The sequence below is a fragment of the Oncorhynchus clarkii genome, chromosome 33, assembly GCF_045791955.1.
Source record: "Oncorhynchus clarkii lewisi isolate Uvic-CL-2024 chromosome 33, UVic_Ocla_1.0, whole genome shotgun sequence".
NCBI classification, from domain to species: Eukaryota; Metazoa; Chordata; class Actinopteri; order Salmoniformes; family Salmonidae; genus Oncorhynchus; species Oncorhynchus clarkii.
The window spans coordinates 19,552,644-19,567,505 of record NC_092179.1 but is presented as its reverse complement, the minus strand read 5'-3'; positions in this window follow the sequence as shown (position 1 = coordinate 19,567,505).

Genomic DNA, 14,862 nt, shown 5'->3' with positions numbered 1-14,862 from the left:
TTGGTCAAATAGCCCTTACACAGCCTGGAGGTGTCTTGGGTCATTGTCCTGTTGAAAAACAAATGATAGTCCCACTTAGCGCATACCAGATGGGATGGAATTCACTGTCAGTGAATTCTAAATAAATCACTGACAGTGTCACCAGCAAAGCACCTCCCACAACATCACACCTTCTCCTCCATGCTCCACGGTGGGAAACAGTGCATGTGTATGCAGTGATCATCCATTCACCTACTCTGCGTCAAAGACACAGCGGTTGAAACCAAAAATCTCACATTTGGACTCGTCAGACCAAAGGACAGATTTCCACTGGTCTAATGTCCATTGCTTGTGTTTCTTGGCCCAAGAAAGTCTCTTCTTATTGGTGTGCTTCAGTAGTGGTTTCTTTTAGAGGTCGACCGATTATGATTTTTCAATACCGATTATTGGAGGACTAAAGAAGCCGATACCGTTTAATCGGCCGTTTTGTTTTTTTTTACTAATTTTATTTGTAATAATGACAATTACAACAGTACTGAATGTACACTTATTTTAACTTAATATAATACATCAATAAAATCAATTTAGCCTCAAATAAAATGTAACGTGTTCAATTAGGTTTAAATAATGCAAAAACAAAGTGTTGGAGAAGTAGAAGTGCAATATGTGCTATGTAAGAAAGCTAAAGTTTAAATTCCTTGCTCAGAACATGAGAACATGAAAGCTGGTGGTTCCTTTTAACATGAGTCTTCAATAAGAAAGTAAGAAGTTTTAGGTTGTAGTTATTATAGGACTATTTCCCTCAATACCATTTGTATTTCATTAACCTTTGCCTATTGGATGTTCTTCTAGGCACTTTAGTATTGCCTGTGTAACAGTATAGTTTCCGTCCCTCTCCTTGCTCCTCCCTGGGCTCGAACCAGGAACACAACGACAACAGCCACCCTCGAAGCAGCATTACCCATGCAGGGCAAGGGGAACAACCACTCCAAGGCTCAGAGCGAGTGACGTTTGAAACGCTATTAGCGTGCGCTAACTAGCTAGCCATTTCACTTCGGTTACATGTTGAAGGAATTTTAATTCCTTTGTTTTAATTCCCAATTAAAATTAAACACTGTCAATTCTTAAGAATTTGTAAGACCCTTATTTTATAGGAATGGACAGAGCCCCGGTCTTAAAGTTAAGTAACAGCATTTATTCAAGAGAGTACTGAGTACATACACATTTTACCACAGGTTATAAACTGAAAATGACGTCAGCGTTTTCTAAATGTTCCGTCTCTTCTTGACACTGGTAGAAAGGCTCTATAGCTCTCAAGCCTTCCCTCCTCGCCTAGAGCCAAGGTCAGTCAGTGTAGATAAGCATTCTAGACAGTCTGGAGATAGTTCATTCATTTGTACCAAGGAACAGACCGTCATTGTTCTAAACTCTTGACCACATTATATTCCATACTGGGATCAAGAGAGAAAATTCATACATGTACAGTAGCATAATAGTATTCTGATTAGTTCATCCTGATTGAAATGTATACATAGTCATTATAGATAAAAATTCCCTTAACATTACACCAGCCGCATCTCGGAAGTTGATAGGCTTGAAGTCATAAACAGCGCAATGCTTGACGCACAACGAGGAGCTGCTGGCAAAACGCCCAAAAGTGCTGTTTGAATGAATGTTTACGTGCCTGCTTCTGCCTACCACCGCTCAGTCAGATACTTAGATACTTGTATGCTCAGATTATATGCAACACAGGACACGCTAGATAATATCTAGTAATATCAACCATGTGTAGTTAACTAGTGATTATTGTTTTTATTATTTTATTATTGATTGATTGTTTTTTATAAGAAATTTAACTAGCTAGCAACTTACCTTGGCTTACTGCATTCGCGTAACAGGCAGTCTCCTTGTGGAGTGCAACGAGAGAGGCAGGTCGTTATTGCGTTGTATTAGTGTTACGAATCCCTTTTGGCCCGACAGTCTAGGGGGGGGATGGTAATGAGACCCGTAACCTAACTCATGCAAATTATAATTGTGACAAAGTAAAAGTGAGAACAAAATAACCACGACAACTGAAATCTACCGTCAAGCTCAAGGTTTATTTGTAAACACACGGTAATGGGGGGGGAGCAGGAAAAGGGGCTGAGCTGGACCCAAGGAAAGAAACAATAAGTATTCAAAAACACCCCTAAGCTAGACTAGCCTACTTTAACAACAGCTAACTAACCAAAAATACAGTGGGTGGTCCGCCCAGTTCTAACTAGTGTATTTAACAAAGTCTACCTACGGGTAGTGTATGCCCATGGGCGACTTGTCTTGGTTTCCCCTTTTCCCACCAGCAAACAAAGAAACACCATAACCAAAACAATACTCACAGGTGATGAAAGTGCTATGGAGGTGCTCAAACAAAAGAGGTTAAGACACAAAGAGAGTAAAACACAGAGACCTACAGACATGGCATTTACAGAGAGATTGAGCTCTAGAGCAAACAACTGATGGGATTTTTAAACCAAGGGAAAGGAACTGTGATAGGGTAGGAAACAGGAGGAGGTGTGTCTTCTGATTGTTGATTGGATTGGTGACTGATTGGGGAGTGATGATTTTCACCTGTGAGGGGAGAAGGAGAGAAAAGAAACACACACACACAGGATACACACACAGGATACTTGTATCCGTAACAACTAGTTAACTGTAAGGTTGCAAGATTGGATCCCCCGAGCTGACAAGGTGAAAATCTGTCATTCTGCCCCTGAACGAGGCAGTTAACCTACCGTTCCTAGGCCGTCATTGAAAATAAGAATGTGTTCTTAACTGACTTGCCTAGTTAAATAAAGACTAAATAAAGGTCTAAAAAAAATACAAATTTCCGGTTGTTATGAAAACTTGAAATCGGCCCTAATTAATCGCCCATTCCGATTAATCGGTCGACCTCTAGTTTCTTTGCAGCAATTCGACCATGAAGGCCTGATTCACACAGTCTCCTCTGAACAGTTGATGTTGAGATGTGCCTGTTACTCTGTGAATTTATTTGGTCTGCAATCTGAGGTGCAGTTAACTCTAATGAACTTATCCTCTGTTTCTCTTCTGTTTACCACCCCTAACTTGTCACCGTACAACTGATTGGCTTACACGCATTAAGAAGGAAAGAAATAACACAAATGTAACTTTTAACAAGGCACACCTGTTAATTTAAATGCATTCCAGGTGACTATCTCATGAAGCTGGTTGAGAGAATGCCAAACATGTGCAAAGCTATCATCAAGGTAAAGGCTGGGTACTTTGAAGAATCGCAAATATAAAATACGTTTTGAATTGAACACTTTTGGTTACTACATGAATTAATGTGTTATATAATAGTTTTGATGTCTTCACTATTATTCTACAATGTATAAAATAGAAAAAATAAAGAAAAACCCTTGAATGAGTAGGTGTGTCCAAACTTTTGACTGGTACTGTATATTTTATGATCGTTCAATCATGCCACACGAGTAGTAGGTTACGAGAAGTAACCCTTTCAGGGTTCATACAGTCATGAAATTCCTGGAAAAGTAATGGCATTTTTAAATGTATTTTTCCAGGCCTGGAAAAGTTTTGCAAAATGATAGAAGTCATGTAAATTAATTTAATAATTTCTGTTAATTTATTTCGGAAGTTTCTTAATATTTTATCAATCAAATACAAATCTACATATCAACCAGGATCGGAATTACACTTTAGCACAGGAATCATCAACTATACTGAACAAAAATATAAATGCAACATGTAAGTGTTGGTTCCATGTTTCATGAGTTGAAATAAAATATCCCAGAAATTGTTCACACGCACAAAAAGCAGATTTCTCTCAAATGTTGTTGACAAATTTGTTTACATTCTTGTTAGTGAGCATTTCTCCCTTTCCAAAATAATCCATCCACCTGACACGTGTGGCATATCAAGAAACTGATTAAACAGCATGATCATTACACAGCCTTGTGCTGTGGACAATAAAAGGCCACGCAGTTCTGTCACACAACACTATGCCAAAGATGTCTCAAGTTTTGAGGGAACGTGCAATTGGCATGACTGCAGGAATTTCCACCAGGATCTTGACCTGACTGCAGTTCGGCGTTATAACCGACATCAGTAGGAAAACGCTGCATGATGCAAAGGGTGGTCACCAAATACTGACTCGTTTTATGATCCATGCCCTACTTTTTTTAAGGTATCTGTGACCAACAGATGCATATCTGTATTCCCAGTCATGTGAAATCCATAGATTAGTGCCTAATGAATTCATTTCAAATGACTGATATCCTTATATGAATGTTACTCATTAAATTCTTTGAAATTGTAGCATATTGCTTTTGTAATGTTGTTCAGTGTAGATTCATTCACATAAAAACATTTCTTGAGTGGATGGTCACGGGTCCAGAACATAATTACAAATAATTTGTAGACTGCAAATTGACCGCAAGCATCCCAAACAGATATCATATTTGGCTAAAACCTCATAATTTCAAACTTGCAACTTGCTTACAAAAACAAAACTTGGAGGCCAAATAAAACCACAGCCAGTTGGGGAACCCTGTAGTAGACCAATAGCCACGGCTCTGACCGAAGGCAAAATATAGGCTAACAGCAATGGTAGACCAATAGCCACGGCTCTGACCGAAGGCAAAATATAGGCTAACAGCAATGGTAGACCAATAGCCACTGCTCTGACCGAAGGCAAAATATAGGCTAACAGCAATGGTAGACCAATAGCCACGGCTCTGACCGAAGGCAAAATATAGGCTAACAGCAATGGCGAGCGGAAGTTCCAGAACTTTATTAAATCTTCTCCCAGTAGACATAATGGAGAGATTAGCCGTTTGGCATTTTGGGCAAATGCCAGATGAGCTGGCCCATTTTTAGCCCAATAGGCCTGGTGAACTTGTTTTTGTGTGCAGATGAATATATTAGTTTGATTCAAATGTTTACATGCTTTGCAAGAAGAACGATTTCCATAATAATCCTGCTTACATGGACACATCTGAAATCAGGAGTTGGTGAGGGAGTTGGTGAGTGTAGGAGCGATGCAAAGCAAACCCATAACATTTGTTCTCCACAATATCAAGAAGAGTCTGAGAATTTGCTCTCTTATGCATCTTGCTAATATTCCTTTAGGTATCAGAGTCATATCTTACAATGGCCGCCCAACAGTGACTAGCTATGGACTTGACCTGTGAGCTCATAGAGACAGACGAGCTCATCCAGATCTCATGGCAGAAGAGTACCAGGGGTTACCGTGCCAACTACAACTTCTTCCTCATCACTCCTAGCTATAATCTATCACATGTCAAAGGGCGAGCGGACAGGGTGGGCTTCATTGGGAACACCACAGCACTGGTGGGCTCTGTCCGACTGGGGGATGTGTCCCTGACTGATGAGGGCGTTTACACCTGCATCTTCATTGAGTTCCCCAGTGGGCCATACAAGACAAAGCTCCACCTTAATGTCAAAAGTAAGAGGTTATTTATCATGTATTTCCCCAATGGAATGAATCGTTTGATACAATTATGTTAAGGGTGTTCCTTTACCTGCTATTCAAGGGTTAGGTTTTAAAGTATTGTCAATGTGTTTTTTTCCCCAATAGTTCCTCCTGTGATTTCAGTTGCTGTGGATACTTTCCGTGGTTGCTGAGGGGCATGAGAGCGTCTTGGCCACATGCACAGCGGCTACTGCCAAGCCCCCCGCTGAGGTAGTGCAAGGCAACCACTGAGTCTGACAACCTCAACCAACACTATACTGAACCCAGACGACACCGCCACGGTGAGGGTCCACCTGAAGGGAGAGCCCTCCAGAGTCATGCACCAACAGGAGGTTCAGTGCCTGGTGAACCACATCACTCAGAGCCAGCAGAAAGCTGACCCCTACCAGCTAGATGTACACTGTGAGTATTCTGAATGACAACAGCCGCAGTGTTTCTACTCCATATTAGACACAACAGTAACAGCACAGAAATAATGTGATACAACTTTTTGCCTGTTCTACAGACAAAGAATTCGGTCAAAATCATTAGCACCCCAGGCACCTGCGTTTCAGTGTTTAGTAGACGCCAACCCCCCCCCCCCCCCCCCCCCCAACAGAGTTCACATGGAAGAGGTCAGTTGTTCACAGTATTTAATTTCCCCCAACCCATTTTCTAAGGATCAGTGTCTACATCTATGTTTTGTTATGTGTCTACATTTGTCTTAGATTGAATAGATCAAACCTCAGTGAGACTGGGGGCTTGTTGGAGTTGGTGAAGGTGGGCCCTGACTTCAGTGGTCTGTACAGCTGTGAGGTGTCCAACCCATACGGAGCAGCATCTGGTTTCCTGTATGTGCATAAAGGTAATGACGTGTGTAACTTAGCCGTCTTGACATTTAATTCATTTATTTGAAGCATACGTTCTGCAGAACTTGAACATACACTGACTGTACAAAACATTAGGAACACCTCCCTAATATTGAGTTGCACCCCCCTTTACCCTCAGAATAGCCTCAATTCGTTGGGGCATGGACTCTACATACAAAGGTGTCGAAACCGTTCCACAGGGATGCTGGCCCATGTTGACTCCAATGCTTCCCACAGTTGTGTGAAGTTAGCTGGATGTCCTTTGGGTGGTAGACCATTCTTAGTGCACATGGGAAACTGTTGCGCATGAAAAACCCAGCAGCGTTGCATATCTTGACACACTCAAACCGGTTCTCCTGGCACCTACTACCATATCCCGTTTTAAAGGCAGTTACATCTTTTGTCTTGCCCATTCACGCTTTGAATGGCACACATACACAGTCCATGTCCCAATTGTCTCAAGGCTTAAAAATCCTTCTTTAACCTGTCTCCTCCCCTTCATATACACTGATTTAAGTGGGTTTAAGAAGTGACATCAGTAAGGGATCATAGCTTTCACCTGGTTAGTCTGTCATGGAAAGAGCAGATGTTCCTAATGTTTTTTACACTCAGTGTATATCTCCAGCTCTGTTTTCAACACAAAATGATGTTCCATTATTGTTACTTATCATTTTTAAGAAAGGGTAGATTGTTGGAAAGTGAAAGTTCTGTTTTTCCTATTTGCAGTTGATCAGCGCTCCATTGTACCAGTAGCCTTGTGGGTTTTCCTCCCCTTCCTCCTCCTCTTCCTCTGCATTGTAACTGTATCACTCTGGCTGTTGTTTTCCAGAGGACCCCTGAGAGAGCGGTAGCATTGTGCAACTTCAGGACAAACAGTGTACACACACCTTTATTGACAAGTATCATTATGTTCTGCTGCTGTGTCTAAAATTATATTTACAGTGCCTTTCAGAAAGTATTCACACATCTTGACTTGTTCCACATTTTGTTTTTACAGACTGAATTCAAAATTGATTACATTTAGATAAAAAAAAATTAAAAAGCAGAAATGTAATATCCCTTTGAGCTGGTTATTAATTACACTTTGGATGGTGTATCAATACACCCAGTCGCTACAAAGGTACAGGCATCCTTCCTAACTCAGTCGCCGTAGAGGAAGGACACCACTCTGGGATTTCACAATGAGGCCAATGGTGACTTTAAAAGAGTTACAGAGTTAAATGGCTGTGATAGGAGAAAATTGAGGATGGATAACAACATTGTAGTTAATCCACAATACTAAACTAATTGACAGAGTGAAAATAATAAATCCTGTACATAATAAAAAAATCAAAAACATGCATCCTGTTTGCAACAAGGCACTAAAGTAGTACTGCAAAATGTGCAATGGAATTACATTTTTGTCCTGAATACAAAGTGTTATGTTTGGGGCAAATGCAATACAACACATTACTGAGTATCACTCTCCATATTTTAAAGCATAGTGGTGGCTGCATCATGTTATGAGTATGCTTGTAATTGTTAAGGACTGGGGAGTTTTTCAGGATAAAAAAGTAACAGAATAGAGCTAAGCAAAGACACAATCCTGAAGGAAAACCTGGTTCAGTCTGCTTTCCACCAGACACTGGGAGATGAATTCACCTTTCAGCAGGACAATAACCTAAATCACAAATCTACACTGGAGTTGATTATCAAGAAGACAGTGATGTTCCCGAGTAGCCGAGTTAGTTTGGACTAAAAACCTACTTAAATCTATGGCAAGACCTGAAAATGGTTGTCTAGCAGTCATCAACAGCAGCCAATTTAACAGATCTTGAAAAATTTTGAAAATAATTAGGGGCAAATGAACCCAGAAAGACTCAGGGGTGTGAATACTACATAAATTAGATATTTCTGTATTTCATTTTCAATACATTTGCAAAAACTTCAAAAAATATGTTTTCACTTTGTCGTAATGGGGTATTTATTGTGTGTAGATGGGTAATAAAATATTTATATTTAATACATTTTGAATTCAGGCTGTAACACAAAATAGTTGGGAATAAGTCAAGGGGTATGAATACTTTCTGAAAGTACTACGTATTCTTTGCAGAGTCATGGCACTGTTTTTTTTGTAGTGGAGAGGCCATTCAAAACCCAGTAGAGGTAAGCCGTAAAGAACTGCAGGATTCTCCAGTGTGTGAGTCCGTTGAGGTTGAGAAACAGAAAGGTGCGGTTTGATAAGGATTGTGTTTATTGGGTAACATGAGGGGGTTCTCGATGTTAAAAGCAGGGCCATGTTTTGTTTTTGTGCTCTTGCTTTTTTTATGTTTACATGTTCTAGCTAGCATCTAAACTGTTTAGGAATCCACAGCGCACTACAATACACAAGTGTGAAGATGATTTCTATGGGAATTGATATGTTTTTGTTATGGTCTTGATTGTTAATGTAAAACATTTCAGACACAGTTTTGTTAAGAGTTTGTAATGGTAAAACTGTACCTTGACATCTGCGATTGTATTAGGCATAAGAGGATACAGCATTAATCATTTGAATGATAACAATTCCTCAAGCTAGTTTAAATATCACTGTGTTGGAATGTAGCAATTACTTTGGTATAAAATAGCTACATGGTTTGACCATTTGAGGGCACCATTTCCTTAATTTCTAGTGCAAATGATTTTTTGGGTTGACCTGTTGGAGGTGTAGTATATAGTATACTATATAGTATACTAGGTCTGACAGATCTATGCAACAATCGTAAATGGGATCTATTTATAATTGAATTAGAGGCTGACAAAGAACTACTCTGGAATGCCTTACAAAAGAGATGATAATAATCTGTTTTAAAAACAGGTAAGCTTCTAATTTTAATAGGAACAATACTGTAACACAACTAACAATACTGTAAATTAAAAGACACATTTCACGAGTCTTAATACTGAAGAGTGGGGAGGCAGTAGTGTGGCTATTTATAGCCTAGTCCTGGTCAATTGTGCTTCTCCTTGCTCCTATTGATAGACACAATTGTCCCCTTGATATCAGTGACCAAAAGGCTTCATTTTAAATCAGACCACCACCTGCTACTCATAATTGACCAATCAGTAGGGTTGAAGTTCGGCACATTTTTTCTTTGGGATGGAGGATTCCTCTTTTGTTCATTGAAATGTGTCAATTGGCAAATAGTTAGGTATGGAGGACTGGGGGCGTTCGCCTAGAAATTGAAGGGCTTTAGTCCACAAACGGTTGAAATGTTCTCTCAACCCATTTAAACTGACATCTGTGTTGCACACGATGCTTGTTCTGATGCTATTACTATTTTAATGAGGCTCCGTACTGGCCTTAATACTGTGACTCTTAGTTGTGGATAATGGCTGGCAATCTTCAGGAGTGAGTCTTAGGCTGTGGAGTGCAGGGACACTTTCGAAATCCTTCCGTTCTCTGTCCCCAAATCCTAGCCCCTCCAAGGCCTGTACTCTGCCATTTTGCTGTCCCCTTCTGAGGAAAAGGCTACATATTCACTAAGAGGAGCAATCTTCCACAGCACAGTGACTTACTGGAATTCTCAGGGTTCATGGGGGACACCCATGGACAACACACAGCACCTGTCTATCCCTGTCAATTATCTCATACTAAAACCACATTTGTCCTTTTGCACTCCTTACTCAAGGGCTGGATATTTAAGTGCTGAACACTATATATTCTATTGTTGCCGTCAGTGCCGGAGAAGTAAACATTAAAAAAGCAATGACTTTGTTATCCACTCGACCCTGAAAGCTGGAGTCTTCCATTGCAAGAATGTTTTAATTACATTCCGAAGTGGAGACGAGACAGTGTTTAGGAATTGTTCTTGTTGGAAGTTGTATTTTTAGGGCCCGTCTTTCCTTGACAGGTGTTTTCTGTCAGCACTCAAGGTTGATCAGTTGAACGCTTGCGCTCAAAGTATTTCCTATGGTAGGGTAGTCTTTGGCTGGCAAACTGGAAGATATTTATTTTTTCACACAGTGCAACATGTAAATGGAACAGTGGTCAAGTATTTCTTTATAGTTTCTTTGTTATTTATTAAAATGTATTTTAAGGGTAAATTGATGTACAAAGACAGAGATACACATTTGAGGTGTCAATTAGCAAAGTGAACATATTTAAAATAGTTGTAGGAAGGACGTAAATCTTTAGGGTATATGAAAATATTATACACAGCTTTGGGGTTCTTGCAAAAGGTAGTTCATATATTGTAATGATGTGCTTTGCTCTTGGATATGCTCATGGGTAAGCTCTGTAAGTCACAGTGGAAAAAACAAGGCTCTAGATCAGGGGTGTCAAAGTCAAATGGACGGAGGGCCAAATAAAAAAATCAGCTACAAGACGAGGGCCGGACTGTTCGAATGTTCATTGAAAAATTTTTAAATGACGCATATAGTCTAGTGAACCTAATTGAACCTACTGAAAACCTAACAAATATATTACAATATGATCAGATAAATAAAGCAATATTTTCTTATGGCTCTGTCAGTAATCTTTAATTTTCAACAGACACAAAAGACAAATTTCCTTTATATAAATATCCCCATAACATGAACATTAAATGAAAGAAACCGGTATTCAAGGCACCATCAGTAGACTATACTTTCTATTTTAGCAAAAGTGGGCTAAATTTACTTCAAAGAAAAAACAATAATAGCAATTTTCTATCATCCACTCAACTGAAATATTTTTAAAATATAATTGGATTGAAATACAAAAAAATAAAGTGCAAAAATCTATTAATCAAAAACAACACTTTGTTTAAGGAGAAGTAACATGCAGTGAAAACAAATATTAAATTTTAACTTTTAAACTTGAACTGAGTAAAAACTCTAAATATGTGATTGCACAGTAATGTTCACTTGTTTGAGGTTGAGGGTGATACTTGGTGGTGTCCCATCTTTTCCACAAGTTCATCAATGTTCGGGGTAAGGCTCTGAGCTGAAGAAATCCTCAGAATTGAGTGGAGGTGTTCAGCAGTAAGTCGACTTCTGTGTGATGTTTTGTTCAGGTTCATCAAAGAAAACAGTTGTTCACACAGGTATGTGCTGCCAAACATAGACAACGTTTGAGCAGCCTGGATGCGCAGCTGGGGCATTGTGCCGGGGAGGAAACGGGCGAACTCCGCAGCACCCACTGCCGCATATTTTGCCCTCAGTGCATCATTGCATTGGAGGTCAATCAACTCCATTTGGAGGTTTGGTGGTGAGCTTTCCACGTCAACAGCAAATGGGTTACCGAGCAGTTCCAACCTGCTTTTTTGTGCTTCAAAGTCAGCAAATCGGCGTCGAAAGTCAGCGGCAAGCATACCTATTTTATCAGCCAACTGTGTGCTCGGGAACGCACTGGTAGAGAGCTTCTCTTTCATGGTCTGGCAGCTGGGAAAGTGGCTCAAATTTTCTTTCCGCATCTGCGTCTCCCACAGAGTCAGTTTGGTTTTAAATGCCTTCACTGTACTGTACATATCAGAGATGACACGATCCCGACCCTGCAGCTGCAAGTTTATTGCATTCAGATGACTCGTAATGTCACACAGAAAAGCCATTTCACACAGAAACATTTCGTCTCGGAGTTGTGTTGTGTCTTTCCCTTTGCTGTCCAAGAACAGACAAATCTCCTCACAAAGCTCGAAACATCTTTGAAGCACCTTTCCCTGGCTTAGCCATCGCACCTCTGTGTGATAAGGCAAATCACCATGCTCCGTTTCTAACTCCGTCAGAAATGCCTTGAACTGGCGGTGATTCAAACCTTTGGCTCTGATAAAGTTAACTGTGCGCGTGATGATGCTCATTACATGCTCCATTTTCAAGGCTTTACCGCACAACGCTTCCTGGTGTATGATACAATGATAAGCTGTCAGCTCACCTGTCGCGTTTTCCTCTTGCATCTTTTCCCGTATCTTCGCCACCAGTCCGCTCCTGTGTCCACACATCGCAGGTGCTCCGTCGGTTGTCAAACCCACGAGTTTTTCCCAAGGCAGCTCCATCTCATTTACACATCTTGACACCTCTTCATACAAATCATGCCCCGTAGTTGTGCCATGCATAGGACGTAAAGCCAAAAACTCCTCTGTCACGCTTAGGTTGGAGTCCACTCCGCGGATGAAAATTGACAACTGGGCAATGTCAGAAATGTCGGTGCTCTCATCCACAGCCAAGGAATATGCAATAAAATCTTTTCCCTTTTTCACAAGCTGCTCTTTTAGATTGATGGACAACTGGTCTACTCTCTCGGCAATGGTGTTTCTGCTCAGACTCACATTTAAAAAGAGTTGCCTTTTTTCTGGGCAAACTTCGTCACAAACTTTAATCATGCAGTTTTTGATGAAATCCCCCTCCGTAAATGGCCGGGCTGATTTAGCGATCTCTTCTGCCAAAATAAAACTGGCCTTGACAGTTGCGTCCGCGTGTGTGTCCGCGTGTTTCGTTTCATAATGTCGTCTCAGATTATACTCTTTCAGTACCGCCACACTTTCTCCACACAGAAGACACACAGGTTTTCCAGCTACCTTCGTGAACATATACTCCGACTCCCACCTTGTTTGAAACCCCCGGTTCTCAGTATCCACCTTCCGTTTTGCCATTTTTGATGGGTATCTGAAAGTTAATTTTACTGTGATGCTGACGACTGCTGTGCCAATAAATATTGAAATGAAGCAGCCTACTGCTCGGTGCGTCACCTTTGCATTGTGGGAAATGTAGTATTGGTGCGTGTAAAAGATCTGCGGGCTGCCGGCTTGCTGCGGGCCGGTTCTAATAATAAATCAAGATCATCCCAGGGGCCGTAAAAAACCTTCTTGCGGGCCGGATGTGGCCCGCGGGCCTTGACTCTGACATATGTGCTCTAGATGAATGTACTTCAGTCAAGATGAGGTGGTTATGACGTATTGGCATAAGTGAGGTGACTCCAAATACATTGTCTGGTGTTCACATTCTAACAACGAAGTGCTACTTTAACTAGCAACAAGCCTTTTCAATGGTCTATCTTTGGTGCATGACCCATGTATGCGCTTGATATATCACTCTATATGTGGAATATAAGAGACCTTTCATTATGTATTGATACAGTGACCATTCATTATATATTTATTGATATAGTGACCATTCATTATATATTTATTGATATAGTGACCCTTCATTATGTATTGATACAGTGACCATTCATTATGTATTGATATAGTGACCATTCATTATATATTTATTGATACAGTGACCATTCATTATATATTTATTGATATAGTGACCCTTCATTATGTATTGATACAGTGACCATTCATTATGTATTGATATAGTGACCATTCATTATATATTTATTGATACAGTGACCCTTCATTATATATTTATTGATACAGTGACCATTCATTATGTATTGATATAGTGACCATTCGTTATGTATTTATTGATATAGTGACCCTTCATTATATATTTATAGTGACCACTCATTATATTGTGACCATTCATTATATATTTATAGATATAGTGACCATTCATTATACATTTATAGATATATTGACCATTATATATTTATTGATTTAGTGACCATTCATTATACATTTATAGATATATTGACCATTATATATTTATTGATATAGTGACCATTCATTATGTATTTATAGATATAGTGACCATTCATTATGTATTTATAGATATAGTGACCGTTATATATTTATTGATTTAGTGACCATTCATTATATATTTATTGATATATTGACCATTATATATTTATTGATATAGTGGCATTCATTATATATTTATTGATATAGTGACCATTCATTATATATGTATACATATAATGACCATTATATATTTATAGATATAGTGACCATTATATATTTATAGATATAGTTAACCATTCATGATGTATTTATTGATATTGTGACATTCATTATATATTTATAGATATAGTGACCACTCATTGTGTATTTATTGATTTAGTGACCATTCATTATATTTTTATGGATATAGTGACCATTTATATATTTATTGATATATTGACCACTCATTATATAGTGACCATTCATTATTTATTTATAGATATAGTGACCATTCATTATGTATTTATTGATATAGTGACCATTATATATTTATAGATATAGTGACCATTCATTATATACTTATAGATATAGTGACCATTCATTATTTATTTATAGATATAGTGACCATTATATATTTATAGATATAGTGACCATTCATTATATATTTATAGATATAGTGACCGTTATGTATTTATAGATATAGTGACCATTCATTATGTATTTATAGATATAGTGACCATTCATTATATATTTATTGATATAGTGACCATTCATTATGTATTTATAGATATAGTGACCATTATATATTTATAGATATAGTGACCATTCATTATGTATTTATAGATATAGTGACCATTCATTTTATAGATATAGTGACCATTCATTATGTATTTATAGATATAGTGACCATTCATTATGTATTTATTGATTTAGTGACCATTCATTATATATTTATAGATATAGTGACCATTATATATTTATAGATATA